The sequence below is a fragment of the Perognathus longimembris genome, chromosome 9 (assembly GCF_023159225.1).
Source record: "Perognathus longimembris pacificus isolate PPM17 chromosome 9, ASM2315922v1, whole genome shotgun sequence".
NCBI classification, from domain to species: Eukaryota; Metazoa; Chordata; class Mammalia; order Rodentia; family Heteromyidae; genus Perognathus; species Perognathus longimembris.
The window spans coordinates 51,343,143-51,366,843 of record NC_063169.1 but is presented as its reverse complement, the minus strand read 5'-3'; the positions used below and the strand labels follow the sequence as shown (position 1 = coordinate 51,366,843).

The 23,701-nt window shown below is 35.1% G+C and overlaps 1 pseudogene; it reads left to right on the top strand.

Annotated features, from left to right (window-relative positions):
* The first annotated feature begins 1,054 nt into the window (after positions 1–1,054).
* Positions 1,055–2,338, top strand: LOC125357590 (annotated as a pseudogene).
* Positions 2,339–23,701: the final 21,363 nt, after the last annotated feature.

The window sequence follows — 23,701 nt, the reverse complement described above, 5'->3', positions numbered from 1 at the left end:
TGCCCACAAACACTGATGGGATATTTTATGGACAAGAAGCTTCATAATCTAGATTAATTGGTCCCTTGTGGTGCTCACACAATGTAGTGGGTCAGCATGTTAGTGCAAGACAAGCCCACAGATACATTTTTCTAATAAAGCTATACATTGTCTGTTGAATAAATTAATAATATTTTCCCATATTTATCTAGTTGTTTCACATATGATTAATTTTTGTTTTGATTCACTAGATACTAATGAATATAGCACCACTGAATTCATTCACTTCTATTTGTATAATTTCCATTCAAGGAGTAATATGGAATTGGTGGAATTTAAAATAGGATCTTCATGGGGAGAATGATGAAAGGGGTGACTGATAAAGAGGTCATTGTTCACACAAATGGATGTCTTAAACTGAAAACTCCTTCTACAAATAATTTGAAGATAATAATTTAAAAGGTAAAATAAAATAGGATATTTCCCTTCAAAAATTTAGGACTCAAGGCCACAAGTTTTTATGTTTCCTCTTATAATTGAGATAGAAGAAAAACACAATTTAAAATCCTGTGACACTGAAGGGGGGAATGAAGAGTTAAAGTAAACCCCATTTTCAGGCAGCCCCCGTTTTGTTGTCTGTTTAAACTATGAGCAAACCCAGGGCAAGCTTATTAGGGCCCAGCCGGTCAAGAACTCTAACCGCTGGGAATGCTTAACTCTGACTGCCCCCAGAATGCCTCGAGCCCTGAGCCAATCAGATTTGTACCCGTAATCTTGCTTGCTTGAACACCTGATTGCTGTAACTTTGTTTTTTGCCTTTATAAGCTCTGTGCCATCGCAGCTCAGGGCTTCCTCCTAACCTCCACTGTGTCGGTGGGTAGGACGAGGCCCGAATTGTAGCCCACCTGAATAAAGCCTTGCTTTTGCATTTCGGAATGTCTGAGTCTCGGTGGCCTTCATGGTGGTCGTTTCGCGACTTGGCATAACAACATTAATATGAAAGACTAGTTTTGTGAATAAAAAATGTTCCATTGAGAGGCTCTAAATAAGCTTTAAATAATGTATCTTTCCAAATATGATATTTGTTGCTGTTTCTGTGGGAGAAGATGGTCTCTATATTGTCGTTCATGCCATGGCTTCAGTTACAGAATCACAGCTTCATCAAGTAAGCTGCTACTGAGACTCAGAATGACCTCAGACAATCACTTACTACTTGGGTTTTTGACTTCTTGAATGTTAAAAGCATTGTACAACTTCAGGGGACAATTGACATGCCTATGCTTCATCAGTGTCTTCAAAAGCCCTCTGCCTGGAAGGTCAGCACTGAAAAACAGGATACTACTGAAGATAACTCCTTTAATTTTTTGTAGTTACCTTTCACCCTACCATGTCACATACAAGGGACATCTTTACTATTTTCATGAGAGCTAAATTTTCAAGTATTGAAGATTCAGAAGTGAACATAATAGCATTTGCAAACAGTATCCGAGAACCTTTGCAGATATTCTAGATCAACATATCATTAAAAAAAACAACAACACAGTCGCTTCCTGTTTTTGGCGCAGCTGTTGTTATCTAAACTGCAGTGGCGGCGAAGACGGTGTCTACCAGCCGGGCACAGGAGCTGCAAGCTTTGATGAGTTTGGCAATTCCAAGTACCATAATCGGAGAACAATGAGTAGTTCTGATCGAGCAATGATGAATGCATTCAAGGAAATCACTACTATGGCAGACAGAATCAACCTCCCTTGAAATATAGTTGATCAAACAAATAATTTATTCAAGCAAGTGTATGAGCAGAAGAGCCTGAAGGGAAGGGCTAATAATGCCATAGCTTCTGCTTGTCTGTACATTGCCTGCAGACAAGAAGGGGTTCCTAGGACGTTTAAAGAAATATGTACTGAATCACGAATTTCTAAGAAAGAAATTGGTTGGTGTTTTAAACTTATTTTGAAAGCATTAGAAACCAGCGTGGAGTTAAGTACCCACACCTAGAAAAAATTGGAGATATTGCTGGTGTTGCTGATGTTACAATTAGACAGTCCTACAGATTAATCTATCCTCGAGCCCCAGATCTCTTTCCTTCAGACTTCAAATTTGACACGCCAGTGGACAAACTACCACAGCTGTACACTGAGGTAGCTGAGTTTAAAGGTCAAACTTCTGTACTTGAACTTTGTCTATTGTACATATTCTATACACAGTACTGAGGTTGAGCCTTTAATGAATGAGGACAGAGACATGGTACGCATTCCAGAGCTAAATATTATTGCTTGGCATTCTGTATGTATATACTAGTGAAATATATTTAATGATTTTAATTTCTTACTGAATTGGCTTTTTTTTGTAGTGATCTAGGAAACTGTATTTTGGAAGATGTTTGAAATTATGTAATTCTCAAATAAAACTTTTCAAAACTAGAAAAAAAAACAAGTGTTTATTGGACATATCCTACCTGACTTAACAATAGCTGATGAGATGACAATAATCAGAAGGGCTCTGTCATGGAAATGCTTGGTAAAGACAAGTTCCTGTGTGTTTACTTCTGTACTGAGACCACAATAAAGCCAAAAGGCCCTCCCTACCCCAAGAAATTGAAAACAATAACAGGTTCAGATGTATTTGTTCAGAGTATCTACACCAGAAAGAACCTAGTTGATGTTTTGCTAAATTAACCAACATATTTGTTATAGTCTTTTAGAGACTCACTTATTAATCCAACATATGTATTGGCATCCAAACTCTGTGACTTACATGGATTGAGCCAGAAGCAAGAGACAATCAAGTCTGATCATATTTAAGGTATTAAAAAATGTACTCATTGTTTATCAATGTTTAAAAACTCAAGAGAATTAGAATTGGACAGTTGGGCCCCAAGCTTTTCCCCACTGTACTTCTTTCTTGGCATTTGAAAATGAATCTGGTGCAGGAAGCTCTGGGGTAGCTTTTTGCTATTTTTCAGGGCTGTGCGGCACAGATTCATCAGTTCTTAGAACAGCCAGGGTCCTCCAGAGAGCAAGAGGGGAAATGTGGCTCATTGCGCCCTGTCGAGTAAAAGTGGAAAACCCACGCTTGAATCAGCTTGAAGGTTAATAGAGAAAAGAATCACAAAAGCATTTCTTTTCCCCAAGGCAAGGCTACTGTCAGCAGAAGATGATTGAGTTAGCAAAGGCATTTCCCCCTCCCCGCCTTTTATTCCCCAAAATTTTCAGCATCATGAATTCCACCCATGCATAGTGCCCCTCTCTTCCCAACCCCCTCACACTTTAAAGGGAGCATCTAAGTCTGCCAACTCTATAAACCTCCCAAGTGAACACTGCCAGATTCCTCATCACAAGCACATAGCATGATGGGGGAAGTAATCGAAATTGGCTTCAACAATTTTTAATGGCCATTCATTGTAGCCATGAAGAAGGAAGCAGGAAATGTAAACAGAGCAAAACTTCAAGGGCTTTGAAGATCTTCAAAACCGATGCTGAGTTCTACAAACTTTTACTTTTGTACAAGTTTTAAGAAAGCATTGATAACTTTTGTGTGGGCTAATTTGTCATAAGCATTCAGGTATCCTATAATTTGGTTCTTGCAAATTGTTCCATTTAAAACATCCTATTGATTTGCTGCCTAATCTCACTAGCCCAAAACAGTGTTAGGGTTTCTGTTATATCCTTAATGTCCTAAGTCATTACTACTTTTTGCTCCATTACTAAAACTCACAAGTAGGATTTTAACACGTGCAAAACCATCTGCTGTATTCCAAACCATGAAATCCTGAAGACCATGCTACGCAAAAAGAAATTGATGCATTTGGCACTGCTGATTTAACATTATATATGAATGCTTATTTTAAATATTTGAGTGCTCCAGTTTAAGATTTATTATAGTTATTAGTGTTGATTGTTGAAACTGTAGTATGCATTCTAACACGTATCTATAATTTATGATAGTGAGTTCAAAGTTGTATAATTACTATAGTAATTTCCAATTCATTCACTTGTCAATTTTATTTCCAAGCCTTCCCACAAAAATTTCCAAAGTTAAAAAGACCCTTCTCCAACTTGGTTTTTGCTCAAAAGTTAATAATTTTAGCTTTTGATGAAGCAGAAATCTGCCTTAAAAAATCTCATTCTGTTTTTTTTCTTCTTGTTTTCAAAATTAAGGCTAAGTCAGCAAAACTCTGAAAAATTGGAAAATGACTAAAATACTTAAGTGATTGATTAGCTAGAGGTCATTATTTGGGAGAATGTAATGTTTTCTATTTATATTTTAGATTCTATTAAATAAAACTCATTAAGCTTCATTCCAAGATTTTTTTTGAGTCTCAGCTAAGAAAATCTTACTGGGTCACAGAAGCTACTTCATTTGATCCATATAGATAAAAGTACTGAGATGCTTTATTTGAGCAGCACTGCAGGAAACAGCAATGCTATATTTTCTTTTTACAATGAACCATCTTTTATAACCACTAGAGATTTCCACTAACGGACCTCATTTGTACTTCATAGAACTGCCCTTGAACTGATAGTTGGGTCTAGTAAATAACATCATCTCTCAACAAGCACTAGTTGTTCACAACTATAATCCTAGCCACTCTGGCTGAGATCTGAAGATTGTGATTCAAAGCCAACTCAATCTTATTTCCAATTAACCAGCAAAAAGACAAAAATGGAGGTGTAGCTCAAGTGGTAGAGTACCAGATGTGGAGTTTCAGAGGCCAGTTGACTCAGCTCATTTGTCGTTCAAGGTAGTTTCTAAGGAAATTTTGGGAGCTTTTGAGGCTCTGTGAAGTAAAGCTTGAAACTCATAGTAAGGATTTATTTCCTGTGTTTTGGATGTAGATATCATATAAATAAAAATGTCTTCAGGCAGAGTAACACCCAAATGGGGCAGGTAATACCCACTTTCACTGCACAAAGGACAGACCTAAATTCACATCCTGAACAAATTGAATCACCTTTTTTTTTTGGGGGGGGGGCCAGTCCTGGGCCTTGGACTCAGGGCCTGAGCACTGTCCCTGGCTTCTTCCCGCTCAAGGCTAGCACTCTGCCACTTGAGCCACAGCGCCGCTTCTGGCCGTTTTCTGTATATGTGGTGCTGGGGAATCGAACCTAGGGCCTCGTATATCCGAGGCAGGCACTCTTGCCACTAGGCTATATCGCCAGCCCTGAATCACCTTTTGTAGCCTCGGTTTCCTTCTCTGATCCCCAGTCTTGGTCACCTACTTTGCACAAATGTAGCTGAGTTAACATGTAACAACATATACAGAAACCTCAGTCACTCTACTCATTTCCCAAGAGTCATCTATTCTTCATACTTCTTTTGATAACTGGGTATTTCACAGCAATTTTGTAGATCATCTCTAAAACTCTCATCATTATGCCTGCTTACCCCTCCCTGTCTCTTAACCCCACCATAATTATCCTCTCACTCAGAGAACTGTTTATATAGTATAGATAGCATTTACTATGTCAGATTGACCTATTTCCACTGAAATGCCTGTGATTAATGTGCAGATTTAAACCTGGTATCTCATAATCTATTTCATCTTCTGAAAGCCATTTAGGTGACTCTCCTCATTTACATATCTGTTACTTTATTACTTCTGTAGCTAATTTTTGCTCTTTTCAGTGAGCTAAGACCTTTTTCCTGGTACCTCCCAAGATTCTTCTCCATCCTCTGCACCATCCTAGTAACTTCTTTTTCTTTGTTCTTTTTTGCATGATTGCAATGTTCTAGTTTCTTCCACTCATTTTCTCTGCTTTGTTTTCTTTTCCTGAAGTCATAGCTTCTATTTTTAGGTGGTGCAGCTCGGTTTAAATCCTAAGCCAGGAACAGGATCCAGCCCGGCCACTGTCATCCCCAAATCTGTTGGCTTCCACTGCTGTTTTTCTCTCTCTGACCACCCAACTACTCTCTATTTTTGTCCAAACTTCTTGCTGGGCATTCTAGTATATTAGAATTTCTAGTCTTTGAAAGTTATGTAGAGAGTGCAACTATCACATATCACAGGACAGAGTCTAACAATGTAACTATTTACCCTTCAACTTCTTAGGTTCAGCAACTTAGCCCCGATTCTTCCTAGTAACCAATACAAGTGTCATCCAACAGGGTGGTCTTGTGAACCCTATAATAATAGTTCTATGGCACTAAAATATCTCAAGCAGACAATGAAGAAAAATTACTGTAATTTCCTACAAGGGAAAAAAGTTTTTTGTTTTTTTGTTTTTTGCTGAAGCCTTATTATAGGCTAGCATTTCTGAAAATGTTTGATCTGCACAGAAAAATTATTGTCTTAAGATTCTTGAAAGCAATAGTTATGACAAGGTTCATTATATTTCTGATCAATTTGGTGGCATTGGACATGCATGCCATACTTGCAAAGGTTTTGTCTATTTTTATGTTTCAAAATAATAACTACTTAAAGATCCAGAATTCATTTAGATGTAGGCTAAGAAAATATATAAAATACCAGGTGGGTGTTAAACATAGTTATTACTGAAGCAATTATGTTTAGACTTTTCTTTCATGGAATCTATCAGCAAAATATGTTAACATTGGCCGGGTGTTGGCAGTTCAGGCCTGTAATCCTAACTACTCCAGAGGCTGAGATCTGAGTACTACAGTTTGACTCCAGCCTGTGAAGATAAGTCCATGAGACTCTTATCTCCAATAAACCACCACAAAACTGGAAGTGGCACTGTGGTTCAAGTGGTAGAGTGCTAAGCTTGAGTGAAAAACTTAGGAACCGCATCCAAGCCCTGATTCAAGTCCTATGATGAAAAAACTAGATAGATAATACTTAGATATATAGTTATAAAACATATAAATTTATTTATATACAAAATATATAAAATTTATATATGCAGTTTAATAATTATATAAATTTATATTTTACATTTATATTTTATTTTTATGTTTATATTTATATTTTATATATAAATTTATATGTATTTATATATTTATATGTACATATGCAAAATACAAATATAAAAAAATTTAACACTGAATGCAAGTTTTTACTGACTCTTCAGTGATAATTATAATTTTTCTCTGAATTATGTGTTTCTCTTAGTTACTGTTGGGTTTATATTGATTTTGTGATCTCATGCTTGAGTAACTTGTAGGATACATAGGTTCAGAAATTCAAGTCTCATATTTATTCAGAGGTTCCCTCTGATTACAAATAACTTTGTCCAGTGGTTTTTGCACTTTAATTGCTATGTTATCAGATAGGCAGAAAAAAGCCAAACAGTATTTGAACAATTGGGCCACCCTGTCAGTGTGGTCTTTTTTACTTTGGGAAGGAGGGATGGAGAATGTAATGGAGTCTATGGGTTTGGTTTTCTTGGGAATCTAAAAATTTCAACTTCTTTGTCTAAAAAGATGGAACACTAAGTCATATACAATATATGGTTCTTGAGCTGGGTCCTGGAAGCGTATGCCTGAAATTCTACTTAGTTGAGAGACTGGGAACAGTTTGAGGCCCACCCAGACAGAAAAGTTTCATGAGACTATCTCCCAGAGAGAAGCTGGGTGTGATGACGTGTGCCTGCCATCCTAACCACACCGAGTAGCCTTAAAGTAAGTGCAGTGTGCTTCATTCCAGAGCCTGAGTGAGAAGTGAAACACTCTAGTGAAAACAGCCAGGGAAAAACAGGGTTGGAAGAATACATGGCTCTGTGGTATACAACAGCTGGTAAGTGTGAGACCATGAGATCATCTCCCAAGTACTGCCTTTATTATGTATCTACAAATAGATTTTTTAAAATGAAGAAGTATGGTCCTCTTAGGAAACCTCTGTGGTCAATGATGCATACCAAAGTGGTTTCCTTTTCCCTTTTCCTCTCCTGTCAGACGAGTGTTTAGTCACTGTTGTAGGGTTATTTAAAGCATGCTTTTCTTTTTACGATTGTTACCATTCATTAGTTGTACATGGGAGGGCTCATTGTGACATCCTCAAATATGCATATAATGCATTCTGATCAAATCCTTTCCCTCCATCATCTCTCTTACCTCTCTCTTCTCTTTGCAAAACAACTTCAAGAAGTTTCACTATTGTCTTTTTTTATACATGCATAGATAGTACTGGGACCATATTCTTCCTCATTCACCATACTTTTATTAAAAGAAAATATGGAGAAGGAAGCCATGTAAGTGCCTGCTTCCCCTATAACACCATGTCCACTGGATTGGACAGGGCTGAACAGTGCTCTTCAGAAACTGCTTAGCCATGCTAATCCTGGGTTTTGCTTGCAGAATATCCAGCCTGTGCACTGATTGTAAGGTCAAATTTCAGTAGTGTTGACGTAGAAGAGGAAAAGCCCACCTGCAGAGAATGGTATTCATAATCTCTCAGGCTGAAACTGGGCACTTCAGCAATTTCTAATACTTGGCAACACAGAGTTATGACTCTTCACCTGTAAATAGTGCCAGGAATTGTTTCATAGGCACGTACTCCAATATATTTGACTACTGTGATACTTATATATAAAATTTAAATTGGAAGACATTAAACATTCTATTAGTATATCCTTACTGCTTATAAAATACTGAGTTAGATTAGAACTCAAAATTAAGTACCAAGGGTTTATTTCCAAAAAATACCATATTTTGATTAAGAGAAATAAAGGAAAAATATTTAAGAAGTCTTGTACAGTTTCAAAAGCAGGAACCAGAGTGGGAAAGAATTGGGAAAGCAGGAACTTCTAGTACATTTTCTGGATTAAAGTTCATGTAGCCTTGCTTTTCATGGGTCTTTTGCGAAAGGCTCCCTTCTCCATCACAATGCCTGAAGTCATCTCTTTCAGTTCTGTCTTCTTCCTTTTGTGGTTCTTCAGTTTTTTGTTTTTTGTTTTTTTAAACATTTATCCTTAAGTGTTTGTACACAGGTATTTTGATTCAACCTCTCAGATTGTAAGTGGACCTTTCATCAAACTCTATCTCCTCCAAACCAAGCCATCCTCTCATTATCCTATGCCATTCTCACACCTGTACACTGAATATCAATGGCCACATGTGCTCACCCTTTCTCTCCCCGTTGTCTTCCTTCCCCATCCCAGACAATACAGGTTCCAACAGGTTCAAACAAGTTAAACCATGGAATCTTCCCTGCATGTACCACATTTTAGTTAATATGTTTGTGAATATATGCATACAACCCTATATATTCTCCACATATACCACTGATATGCACAACTTTTTATTTTTATGTTAATTCAAAGTACTTTAGGTAAGATCACATTCTCTAAAACTCATGAGATTGAAAGACAATTAATTCTTATGTTAACTTTTTAAAAAAATACACTGAAATCCAACCTTGTAATTTCCTCTTAAAATTTCTACTCTATCTTTTAATGCACAAAGAAGTGCATATTTCAGGGACTTCATTGTTCTGACAAAATTTTACAGTGAATAGCATTCACCACATACTGTTGAAATGAATATTTTCCCCACTGGTACATTATGTAATGAGCTGCAACCTCAGAGTGAACATCTGTACTATGTAATCACCACGTGCAAAATTTTAAGGTCAAGTTATGTTAAATCTGTGTTCTCCAAAGCCATAGTTTCTTTTATAATAAATGGCATACAAATGTCAACTTTACTCTGTACTTAACAGTTACACACTTATTATTTTGACTACATTATAAAATTTCTTTATAACAATGCCCTTATTTTGAACACATAATATGTCCAGTATGCTTGGGGTCAAATTATAATAGTATTTGGAAATAATAGTATGCCCCAGATTAAAGGGTACATTGCCATTTATGTTCTACATTGTCAGCATCTTGTGGACAATGAATTCTTTTCTCAATTAGCTTTGAGTTTGGTTTGCTCTTCTTTTTCAAGTTATTCAAGATATAAAATTAGGTTTTTGATCTGGGAATATGCCTAGTGGTGGAGTGCTTGCCTCATATACATGAAGCCCTGGGTTTGCTTCCTCAGCACCACATATATAGAAAAAAAAAAGCCAGGAGTGGCACTGTGGCTCAAGTAGTAGAGTGCTAGCCTTTAGCACAAAGAAGCCAAGGACAGTGCTCTGGCCCTGAGTTCAAACACCAGGACTGGCAAAAAAAAAAAAAAAGAAAGAAAGAAAAAAGAAAAATTGGGTCATTGATTTGGGGACTTTCTTCTTTTGCATTGCAGATGTTCCCAGCCATAAATGATTTTGGGCTATTGCTTTCTTCAAGTTCCATAGATGTTGTGCTTTTGTTTTCATTAACCTCAAGGTATTTTTAAATTTTTCTTGTGATTGCTTCTTCACACTACAGGTGGTTTAAGTGCGTTATTAATCTCCAAGTATTTGTGGACTTCCTGTATTACTCTGATACTAGTTTGTAGATTTAATCTACCATACTCACAGGACATATTCTGTAAGATTTCAATACTTGTGAATTAACTGACACTCTGTGGACTAATATGACATACTCTGAAGAACGTCCATTGTGCTCAAAAGAAGAATGTGCATGGTTCTGTGGTTGGGTGAAATGTTCTATGAGTTTCTGTTAGGTGGCTATTGATTTTAAGAAAAGTACAAAAGCAATTTAGTAAAGAAGGGTTAATATTTGCAAAACACAGTGTTGAACTGATTGTTTCTCTATGCAAAACAATGAACTTCAAACCTGGTACAAGTTTAAAAAATTAATTAAGAGTGGATATAAAAACAAAGCCTAAAACGTTAAGATTCTAAATGAAAAACTAGGAGGAAAGCTTTGGGACTTTGGATTAGGTGAAGTTTATAAGAAATTGTGTCAAAAGTGTGATTCACAAAAATTGATAAATTAGAATTAATAAAAATTAAAGTATCTACTCTTGGCAAAACTACATGCTTGGAGAAAATACTAGGATTCATAGATCTCATCAAGAATTTATATTCATTAGATAATAAATACTAAAAATGTAGTAGTAAATAAGTTTATAAAAACTGACAAAGATTTGAAGAAGATATATTATCAAAAAATATACAAATGGAAAATAGCACAACATCAGTAGCCACTTGAGAAGTGTATACTTAAGCCACAATAAATATAACTGCACAGTTAGAAGAAATGATCATATTTGAAAGACTAGTGATACCCTGCATTGGTGACAATGTGAGCACACTAGAATTTCAGATTATATTATTGCTGACATTGCAATTTGGTACCATTAACTTCAGAAAGCAATATGCCAACCAGTTGCAATATTAACCATAACCTATTATGTCATGTAGCCATTACAGTGTTAACTATGTGCCTGAGATAGAAAAACAAAATGTAACAAAGAGAAACAACAAAGAAAGCAGGACCCAAGGTACCATTTCATAGGGAGATTAAAAAAAGGGGGGGGGAGACACCCAAAAGTGGAAGACAAATATTAATTCATATGTACTTAAAATCACATGTACATAATTTAATATCCAGGCTGTAAAGAATACCAAAGATAAGGAAGTGAACTTAGAGAAACTAAAGGACCCTATGCCTTTTACCTCATACAAGATGTACAAAGGTGCACACCTGAAAGAAGCTGGGAGGAGGGCACAGAATAAATGGAAAATGGGGGGGGGGGAATACAGTAGAAAGGGTCCAACAGCTGCAAGGGGTACTTATGAGAACAAACCAAACAGCTCAAAAACACCAGGGAGGGGGTAAAATTAGAGAAAAAAGGAGCAGATTACACTAAGCAAAAGAAAAGAGATGTATGTATCATCTGATCTGAAAGGAATTGTTTTACAATTGATAATCATAGAGGATATAAGCATTAAAGACTAGCATGAGATTGTATATTAGAGATGAGATTTTGTTTGTTTGTTTTTAAAAAAATAATGAAGAAAGCAAGGGGGTAGGGTGAGGAACGTGGGGGAGGGAAGGAGGGAGAAAAATGAGGAAGGGGATAACAGATATGACAAGAGATGTATGTGTACTCACTACCCAAGCATGTAACTGTAACCCCTATGTGCATCATCTTGACAAGAAAAGCAAGAAAAACGTAAATGTGTACAAAGACTTAAGTAAGAACATTCACAGTAGCTTCATTGTAATGGCCCCAAACTGGAAACAATTCCCATGTACCTCAATAATAAAATGGATAAACCAATTCTTGTCTATCTATATTATTGTATTAATGAAGTACTACTATGCCACATGGACAAATCTCAATAATTAATATGCTGAATGAAAGAGAAATGAATGAAGAGAAAATGAGTGCATATTCTGATTCTATTCAAATAAAATTCTAGAAAATGCTAAACTATCATGACAGAAAATGGTTATTGTTGAGTAGTCTCCTGAGTTTGACCATGGAAGAGAAGTTGAAGGGAAGGATTACCTGGGGATCTAGGAAACATTGGTGAGTGACAGATATGTCATTTACTCTGATGGTGGTATTCGTATATACATATAATTTTAATGATCAAAATAACTTAATACATATCAATAATACAGAAATAAAGTTGTTTCATGTCACTTCTCTGGTTAAAATTCTTCAGACTCCACAGCTTCAAGTAGAAGAAGCCATTTCCCTGGCACGCCAGTCAGTGTTTTTGATGTAACGGCTGCATGGACAGCTTGTGTTCCTAGCATGTAGTATAACTTGTAGCTTTTCTAAGAAAGAATATGTTTGTGAGTCTCCTTGTTGCTCAGACACTGCTTTTCCAGAACAGAACGACACCTGTTTATCCCTCCGAGACTCAGTTCAAGCTGCAGTTATTAAGTTTTGTCCCTATTCACCACATATCTGGGTCATGCACTTTTTGTAATCACATAGCACCTTGTTCAAGCTGCTATGGTAACCTACTTTTTTTCTGTTTACCATTGCTTACAATTTTATTAACTACATCACAAGGTTTAACATGGAAGTATGTGTGAGTTTTGTGCAGAGTATGGATTTAAAAAAACACACCAGGTCATTTAAATTTTCAAGAGTTAAGACACATTACTCTGGGAAAAAAAATTTCTTGGGGGATATGGTGATTTGGTTTTTCTACATCCTTTGAAAGTTAAAGGTTTAGTCCCTATTTGGTGATATTGGTGGGTGGAGGGAATTTCAAGAGAATGGGCCTAAATAGAGTTCTGGTCTTTGGGAATGTGACCTTGAGGAAGGTCGGGAGCTCCTGACTCTTAATCTTTTTGTTACATTTCCTAGTCATATGGTGACCCCTTGACAGATTGAAATCATACATTTTAGTCTCTTCATTCCATTGTGTGAATTTGTGAGGGTTTCACAGACTTTTACAGCAGAGTGCAAAGCTCAATTACTTTGTTTTAAAATGAATATGTAATTTCAAGACCAATAGGCAAAAACAAATCACTTATAGAAATCATCATGAGTCAACTATTGCTACCATTCTAAATCCATCTATCTATCTATCTATCTATCTATCTATCTATCTATCTATCTATCTATCTATCTATCTAAACATGACCCCAGGAACCATTGCAGCCTCCCTCATAAAAAGGAAAATATGTTTCCATCAAACTTTCCATAGCAATCAGTTATTTTACAGGCTCCGTCATTTGGATTTGTATTGCTCGTTGAGCTTAGTAATATCTTAGATTTTTACTAAGACCTTATTATTCACATATCTCAGGTATCCTAGTCTCCACACTGTATAAATTGAACAAACTTATTTGATTATTATATTTCCAGTGTTTTTAAGCAGAAAAATTCTAAACAACTTGTAATAAGGGAAACAGACTGACCAAAAACTAACAGTGGTGGTCTAATTAAATTTTAAATCATTTTGTCATATTTTCTTTAGGTAATCTTAAAAAACAACACATGCTTCCACATCCTGGGTTTTCCACTTTGATTTTGTATAATGGCTGCTCTTTCTTAATTAAAAGAACTGCTGGAGGATAAAGGGGTGGTAATACAATCAGGCCAAACTTTTTCAGATTTCCTTCTTTATTGCTTTCTACCTTAATGAAAACATTCTCACACTAAGCCACAGTGATATCAAAGAACAGCATAGCATTGCATTTAGCACTGGTATAAATCAAAGACAATAACTTTGTAGCTTTCTAAAGAATCTAGAAATAAGATGGGTCTCTAATTTTTAATGTTCATATGTGGCACAGAAATGTAATTCTTTCCATTAAAACCACTGTAATTGTATCCTAATTATTATTTTTTAACCAATTGAATCATATGAGAAAGGCACTTTCTTTCAAATGAGTTAGAAAAGCCAAATGACGGTGACTGGAAAAATTCAGAAGGGGATAGTTACAAAACCTGCTTCAGAAGACAGACTCTTAATCGGATTGATTATGCCTCAGAGAGGCCGTGAGTTCCCTTTCCAGAGCTGAGCAATTCTTTTCTGCTCAGTTTTAAATAACTGTAAAATTCAGACTGGTGGAGTGATTTCAATCTGTAGACAGTGTGATTAATTTAAAGGACCTTGGCATGGTAACAAAGTCCAGTATTTCTCACTGTGAGAAACTTTCAAGTCACTTCATGGATAGGGGAACAGAATTAGAATACTTGGCTTCTTGGTAGCAACAAAGGGTAGGTAAGGGAGGAAACCTGAAAAAAACAGATATATTGCTGGTGATTTTTTTGTTTTCATGGAGAGAGCTTTGCAGACAACTCTCTTGGAGAGTTCCAGACAACCAGCAAAGGGTAAACCCTTGTATTTCACTTCATCAAGGAGAGGTAACTTTTGCCAGCAACCACTATTGATCCATTGGCCACAGACTAAGTATCTACCATAGGTAACATGTCATTAGTGACACATGTCATTGGTCTGAAGGACTGTTTTTTCAAGGTATAACTTCAAGCACAGAAATGCCTTGTGTATGTTCTAAACCTGGGTAGCATTAAAACTATTAAATATTAATTTCTAAGGGTTTGGCTTAGTAATATGTAAATTACCCTTCTCCCTAGCAATTTTTATTCTTCTAAAGTGGGAAGAATTGCTACTCTTGAGTTTACATTTAATGAAGAAATAAAATGGTGAGAAATATGCTTTATGACACAATTTATTTCTGAAAGGAATTTTAAAGATGGGGAAATTATGCCTTAGAAGAAGGACCTTGAAAATACCTAAACAAGAAAAAGCTCCTCAGGTAATAGAGTGTAATTTCCTAAAAGAAATGTAGAATTTCTGTAGGTGATATTTGGACAAATCCTACCTCAAATGAAGAACCCAAGACTAAGAAATTAATATCCTCTACTCTTATCTTTGTCTTCAAATGAATGAAACCTTTTTAATTTCCATGAAAAATCCATTTTTTGATTAGACAAAAGTACATTTTCTGGCATGTATTAGCATAAAAGAATACAAAATTTTAGTGCTTGTGTATGATTTAATATTAGAGTTGCAGTTATGTTTTTGCTCTTGTTTCTTTGGTCCATGTATGTTAGATTTAGGACCCAGCAAGAAATAGTATCTGTTGAATATGAATGGTATTATCACTGATGTTACAAACAGAAGCTTCATTGCTATTGATGTCTCTAGTATTTAAGAGCCCCACATTCCTGATGGATTTCAAATTGCTTTCTATTTCCAGTCTTCCTTTGTATATTTTCTTTTTACAATGCAAAACTTTTCTGCCTAACTTGACCCAAATATCATATGTAGATATATATCCATAAAAAGTTAGTGGCACTGAAATCTGAACTCAGCACCTCACATCTGTAGGCATTTAACTACGTGAGCCATTTCTCTCATGTTTTTGTTTGTATTTATTTCAGTTGTTTTTCCAGATAGGATCTTGTGTGTTTTTTCCCAGGCCTGGTTTGGGCCATGCTCATATTACATAGCCTTGTAAATAGCTGAGGTTGGGTTGGGAATATGGCCTAGTGCCAAGAGTGCTTGATTCGTATACATGAAGCCCTGAGTTTGATTCCCAAGCACCACATATATAGAAAAAGCCAGAAGTGGCGCTGTGGCTCAAGTGGCAGAGTGCTAGCCTCGAGCAAAAAGAAGCCAGGGCAGTGCTCAGGCCCTGAGTTCAAGGCCCAGGACTGGCAAAAAAAAAAAAAAAAAAAGCAAATAGTTGAGGTTACAAATATAGGTACTGAACATTGGGAATGAGCCACACTGATTAAGATGGGGTCTCAGTAGCTGTTTGGCTGTGCTGGCCCTGAACTGTGATCCTCCTGAACTCTGCCTCCCCAATAGCATGAGTCATTGTGATATGAAATCCATACATTTTAACATATACAATTTTGTGAAAAAAATAGCCTTTATTTGTTTCCAAATAATTCTTTAGCCTTTATATCCACTCTATAGAGTCAGGGAAGGGATCATCCATTTATTTCTCTCCTCATTACTCTCCTTCATTTTCCTGATGTAGGTGAAAAATAACCTTCCATTTATTAGTAGCTACATCACAACAAAATGGGGAGTTAGCCACAATACAAAGTGGGCACATGGGAGATACAAAAGAGAGATAAAATAACCACGATTCTCTAGAGTTGCTCCAGTCACATGAAAAAATAAGTTCAGCTCAGTGTTTAGACCAAGATGGATTAAAATTTAAATTAGGTAGGCAGAAGAAAATTTACTGGGTTAGGAATAAGAAGACAAAGTACAGAATAAACCACATAGTAGGCATAAAGCATTCATTTAGTCAATAGATTATCAAATTTTCCATTATATCCCTAAGTAAAATGGGTAAATCACCTTAATGACTTTCCTTAAAAGGAAAATATGAATAAACATTTTCTAGGATCAACATCTATTAACAGTATACACCTATGTACATTCTAGAAAATTACAGCAAATATGAACCCTAACATTAATTTTGTATGTAAAAGACTATTTCTTTGAATTTTTCTGTCATATGATTCCTTTTCTCATTCTATTGTTATACATTGGTATTTGATAGCAAAATAACATTGATGGAAATAATAAGTATTATATTTGGCAGGAAATCTATTTAATATAATATATTTTAGCATATAACTTCATGTCTTTAAAAAGCATATGCTATTTATTATGATATGCCTTACCAAGAAGACATTTTATATTAAATCACAGTAGGAATCTTTTTGCTTTGCTGTATACTGAAAACTATAGATCATAGTTTTCTGCAGTTGATTCAAATGTAACTTCAATGTGACTATGATGTGAATTAAAGACACATTTGCTAATTTTCTAATATTTAACTTCTAGGCTTGTTTGAATAGTTTAGATAGTCTTTGTTTTGTATTTTACTTTTCTTTTGCTCAAGTACTGGACTACCAATAAAAATAAAGTGCCAAAGTTAGATTTAATTACTATTAATAACCAAAACTAAAAATTCTACTGCAGAATCATTTGTTGTGGAGGCAGATAAGTAATATTTCCTCACAGTTTGTAGCTGCTGTCAGATTTAGGTTGGAAACTGTTTGAGCTCCCTATTGGGATTGAAGAAGCCATTATTTAAATGCTGAAACCTTCTTCTAGACTTCTTATTACTTTAAAGAGTTCACAACTCTTTCTGTAAAAATGTGACATCAGATCCTAACATCTGCTTCAATATTACTTGAGCCTTCATCATTTTTCCCAGGGCAATTGATGACTCCTGTCTAATTCACATAGATTGTAATTTTCAGAATTCAAAGACTGAGTCAACCTTAGCCAACTCTGAAAATGTCTTCCTTTGTGCTGTAAGTTAGTTTCAAAAACAGGATTCTATACAGGGTTAAAACAGTAATAATGTTTTCTAGGTTGCCAAAGAGCAACAATAAACAGTTTTCTATCCCTCTCTGGTCAAATTCATCCAGACAGTAGTTGACTATTCACTTATTATAAGCATCAAATAGCTATATAAAATTCATGTTATCTCCCGATACTAAAATTTCAGAATAAAACAACCTTCCATTCTCTAAACAGAGAGATTTAATAACTATAATGACTGAAGAATATAACATTCTTTATTCGAGGCAAACTAATCATTAAAGAGAAACCGTGGCCTTGAAAGCTATTTGAACATAATGTTATTATTAGTGCTTACTCAGGAAGATCTTGGTTTAAATTGACTGAGGTAACCATTTCTCAGTTGTGATATAATGATGTATAGATTTACTACATTTTTTCTCCTGATGGTAATCAGAATCATTTAGCAGATATCATAGGATGCTATTTTTCTTAATCCTTTATTCTTACCATTCTTTCTTAAAATATTCCTAAATTTGTCAAAAAATCCAGTGCAGTAATTTCTCCCCATGAGTCATTACTCAATAGAAAAACATTATTAAAGTCTTTGTGTGTGTATGTTTTTAATTTTTGTTTTTATTTCTTATTTTTTTCTGTTTGTACTCCTTAAAATGGAGCATCTGTTTTATTTTTTTAATTTTTTCTTATTTATTGTCAAAGTGATGTACAGAGAGGTTACAGTTTAATACATTAGGCCTTGGCTACATTTCTTGTTCTGTCTGTTACCTTCTCCCTCGTTCCTCCCTCCCCTTTTCTTTCTCCCCCCATGAGTTGTTCAGTTGGTTTACACCAAATGGTTTTGCAAGTATTGCTTTTGGAGTCATTTGTCTTTTTATCCTTTGTCTCTCAATTTTGGTATTCCCTTTCACTTCCCTAGTTCTAATACCAGTATATACAGTATCCAGTGTACTCAGATGAGATACAATGATAGTGAAGGTACAACCACAGGAAGGGGATACAAGAGAATCATCAACAATAGAAGCTATGGTTTCATATGGCGTTTTGAAAGTAATTACAACAGTGATATAACAGTCATTTCCGTAACATGAAGTTCATTTCCCTTAGTGGATCGGGAAAATGTGATACATATACACAATGGAATTTTATACCTAGATCAGAAAGAAGGACATTGCCCCAATTCGTCAGGAAATGGAAAGACTTGGAAAAAATCATTCTAAGTGAAGTGAGCCAGACCCAAAGAAACATGGACTCTATGGTCTCCCTCATAGGGAATAATTAGCACAGGTTTAGGCTAGTCACAGCAGAGGATCACAAGAGCCCAATAGCTATGCCCCTATGAATGCACAATATTAAAGTCTTAATAGTTTACGGAATTGAAAAAGAATAAAAAGTACCTGGGATGCATTAGAGCTTGAAGATAACAAAATAGTAACAGGTTTGTACATACTAAAAATATTTGTAAAATTATTTTTAGGAAAAATATGTACCAATACTGTAAGTTAAATGAGAGACAATATGGGCTACTAGAATGGATACCCTGAACAGTCTTCAGCAAGTACTGATGTACGTGAAACAAAGTGAAATTCAATCTATGCTTGTATAAGGTAGAACACCGTTTTGGTTTGGTTGGTTTGTTTCCTGTCTGCTTAGGGCAGTGACTAGGAGAGCACAGCAAAGGAAAGAGAGAAAGAGTGAGAGAGAAAATGAAGAAACTCCCTGAAATACATTACGCATCACCAAGTGAATACCTTTTGCATTAGGAAATTCTTGATGAAGAGTAAGGAAGTCATTGTAAACCTACTTAATAAATAATGCCTGAAAAGTTTTCAAGTTTTGGGAGATGTACAAATGACCTCAAGTAGTCTTCAATCAAAAAAGACTCTCCTCTAGGCATATTTGAGTTACTGAGAGGCAAAAATAAATTGATAATGCTAAAAACATCAAAAAAGCCAGTAAGTCATGTATAAAAATATTTTCATTAGAATAACACAGATATGTCAATAGAAACTTCACAGGCCAGTAGAAAGTGGGATAATTTATTTAAAATCCTTAATGTCAAGAATACCCTTTATTTAAATACACTATTTAAATAAAATGAGATGATTTATATAAATTCTGAAAGTTAATGAAGAACATGATACCAAGGAAGATATTCTTCAAAAATAAATAAGAAATGAAGCTTTCCCCAGATGAGCAAAACCTAAGGAAATTCATCACCATTAAACTGGACATCTGTACTAAAAATGTTAAGGAAGTATACTTTAAATTTATGATAACTATCACCATGAAAAAGTGAAAAAAATAATGCACATTGGTAAAAATAAATATACAAATTTTAAAAAACCAAATTATCATTAATAAAGATCACCAAATCACAAAGTTGGATGGAAAGGATGCAAGACTAAGTAAAACAATCAGAAAGGCAACAAATGTCTGGAAGAATGTAAGTTCTTTTCCATTAGTGATAAACTTTGATGTGCACAGATAAATTCCTTAAGTGAAAAATATAAACTGTGTGATCATCAGCTTTCCATTAGTATAACAAAAAACGGAGGCAATCAGTTTAGAAAAGGAAAAGATTCTATTCTGATGTTTCTACCCATGGTGTGTCACTATCATTGTTTTTAGCCTTGTGGTAAGGCAGCACATCATTGGGGAAGTGCATGATGGACAATCTACTGAAGCCATGAAAGCTAGGAAGGTGAGTAAGTCCTATAATCCCATAGAGACCATTCCCACTAGATCCATCTATTAAAGATTCCCATCATCTCCAAATAGTGCTAAGCTGAAGACCACACATTTATCACATGGATCATTGGGGGACATTCCAGATGTACACTATAGTAGACTGGCAAAACAAATTTTTTTAAGAAAAATTATATGCTTTTTACAAGAAACTATTGTTCCAAAAAAGAGATATATAAACTAAAAGTGATGGGATGGAAGACAAAATTTCATGCAAATAGAACCCAAGGGAAAACCAACTGGAGTTGCCATATTTACATATGAAATGGACTTTAACCCAAAATCTGCAAAAAAGAAAAAAAAGAGACAAAAGAGAGTATTCTATAATGATTAAAAAGATAAATTCAAATGTAACAATTATAAATACATAAAAATTTAACACACACACATATAAAAATCATTGCTGATATATAAGAAGTAGATACGAATATAGTACTAGCATTAAGGACTTCAATAAGCTACTTTCAAAATGAGCAGATCATTTGGAAGGATAGTCAATAAAGAAGCATCTAAGTTCATTTATAATATATACCAAAAAATGAATCTAACACATTGGCAGAAGACTTTCTGTACCAGCTGTAAGCAGATATATTTTTCTCATTACCACAAAAGTTTCCCAGAATAGACCATATGGTAGTCCTCCAGTTTCAATACATTTTTTAAAATAAAATTTTTGTTATCTAACTTCTCTTACTATAATAAAATGAAATGAGAAATCAATAATGAAAAATATACAAATACATGGAAATTGATGTACTTGTATATGAACAGTCATAAAAGCATTGAAAACTTAGAAGAGAAACTTGAAAATTATTGAAAGAAAATAAAATGAAAATTCAATATATCAAAACCAAAGCAGAACAAAAGAAATGTTTTCTGCAATAAATATCAGTAGTAACAGGTAGGAATATTTCAACCTAATGATGTATTCCAAGGTATTAGAAAAGCAAGGAAAAATCTAAACCTAAAATCAGTAGAAGAGAAGACAGTATAACTATCAAATAATACATAAGCAAAATCTAACCTAAAACAATTTATCAACCAAGGATTGCAGGTGATACTGAAGGGGTAGAATATTTTTTTTTATTGTCAAAGTGTTTACACTTTGAGGTTACAGATTCATATGAAAGACAGTAAGTACATTTCTTGTTCTACTTTTTACCTCCTCCCTCATTTCCCCCTCCCCTTTTCCCTTTCCCCCCAAGAGTTGTGTAGTTGGTTTACGCCAAATGGTTTCTAAGTGTTGCTTTTTGAATGGTTTGTCTTTTTGTTCTTTGTCTCTCGATCCTTGTATTCCCTCTTCCTTTCCCAGTTCTGCTATCTGTATCAGACAATATCCAGGGTACTTGGATGTAGCACAGTAGTGGTGAAGGTACAGCCACTGGAAGGGACTACAAGAGAAACAAAACTAGACAAACCACTCAGTCAAACAAAATGACAAGGAAAAAGAGAAAAAAAAGTGGTACGAGTTCACATGGCATGCTGAGAACAATCACACCAGTGGCACAACTCTTGTTTCTGTAACATGGAGTTTATTTCACTTGGCATCTTCTTAATGTGGTCATATGAGTGTAGCTATTGGAGTATTTTGGTCTTCTACCATGACTAGCCTATTCTTGTGCTAGCTATTCCCTGTGAGGAGCACCATAGGGTTTATGTTTCTTTGGATCTGGGTCCCTTCACTTAGTATGATTTTTTCCAAGTGCTTCATTTCCTTATGAATGGGGCAGTGCTATTCCTTCTGATGGAGGCATAAAATTCCATTGTGTATATGTACCACATTTTCCTGATCCAGACGTCTGCTGAGGTGCATCTCGGTTGGTTCCATGTTTTAGCAATGACAAATTGTACTGCGATGAACATTGTTGTGCTGGTAGCTTTAGCGTGTTTTTACTTGTAGTCTTTTGGGAAGATGCCCAACAGTGGGGCTGCTGGGTAGTAGGGGAGCTCTATGTTTAGTCTTCTTAGGAACCTCCACACTGCTTTCCAGAGGGGTTGAACAAGTTTGCATTCCCACCAACAATGTAGTAGAGTTCCCTTTTGGCCACATCCTCTCCAGCATTTGTTATTATTAGATTTCCTGATAATAGACATTCTTTCTGGGGTGAGGTAGTATCTCAATGTTGTTTTGATGTTTAACAAGCACAAGGCTCTGATTTGAAACCTAGGTACTGCCAATGAAATGAAAACTCAGTAATAGATAAATCATACTATATAAATACAAAAGATTCATGGGAAACTAGTATGAACACGTATGTGCTAACAAATTAGAAAGCCTAAAGCTGATAAATAAGTTCTTGAACATAGATAATCAACTGAGACTAAGTCAAGTAATAGAAAATCTAAAAGATCAATAATGATTAATAAGATTCAAATAGTGAATAAAAGTCTCCCATTGAAAAGATAAAACAAAAACAGGACTTCTTGGGGCTCATTGCTAAATTCTGCAAAAAAACAAACAAACTAAGAACTAAATCCAATCTCCTCAAATTATTCTAGAAGAATTAGAAGATGAACTGTGTCAAACTCAGTAAATGAAGTCAGAATTACCTGATAGTAACACAGAACAAAGTCATAAGAGAAAAATAAAACAATAAATACATATTTTTCATCAACATGTACACTTAACTTCTCAAAAAATTAGCAAACCAAATCCCACAGTACATCCAAAAGATTATGCACCATGAACCTGTGCAATTTATCCAAAGATGCAATGAAGGTTGAATAAATCAATAAGCATAATACAGCAATGGAAGGCATATTAAAACTGTGATTATCCTAATAGATACAGAAAAAAAATAATCTGTAAGACTCAAAATCCCTTCAAGACAAAACACACACACACACACACACACACACACACACACACACAAATTAGGCATAGCAGGAATGTACCACAGCATAGTAAAGGCAATGTATTAACAAATCTATCCCCAGCCAATATACTAAATGAAGAAAGTTGAAAGCATTTCTTTACGATAACAAACAAGACATTAACTTTCATCATCCTTACTCAATAGCTTTGGAAATCTTAGCCAGGAAAATAGCAAAAGAAGTAAAGGTTATCTATGCTAGAAAGGAAAGAATGTATCCTTTTCTTTTTCAGATGACATACATTTATACACAGAAAAACCTAAAGAGTCTACAAAATTGAGCATTGCAAAATGTAGTAAAGTTGTTGAATACAAAATCAACATGCACATATGAATAGCATTTTTACATACCATTATCGAACTTGCTGAAAAAGAAATCCATAAAATAATTCTTGGTTGCAGCAAGTTACAACCAAATCTAATAAATTCAACCTCACAAAGGAAGTGAAATATACTGAAGAAAATTATTAAACACTGGTGAAAAATAGAAAAGAACACATGCAAAAATGTGAACACATAC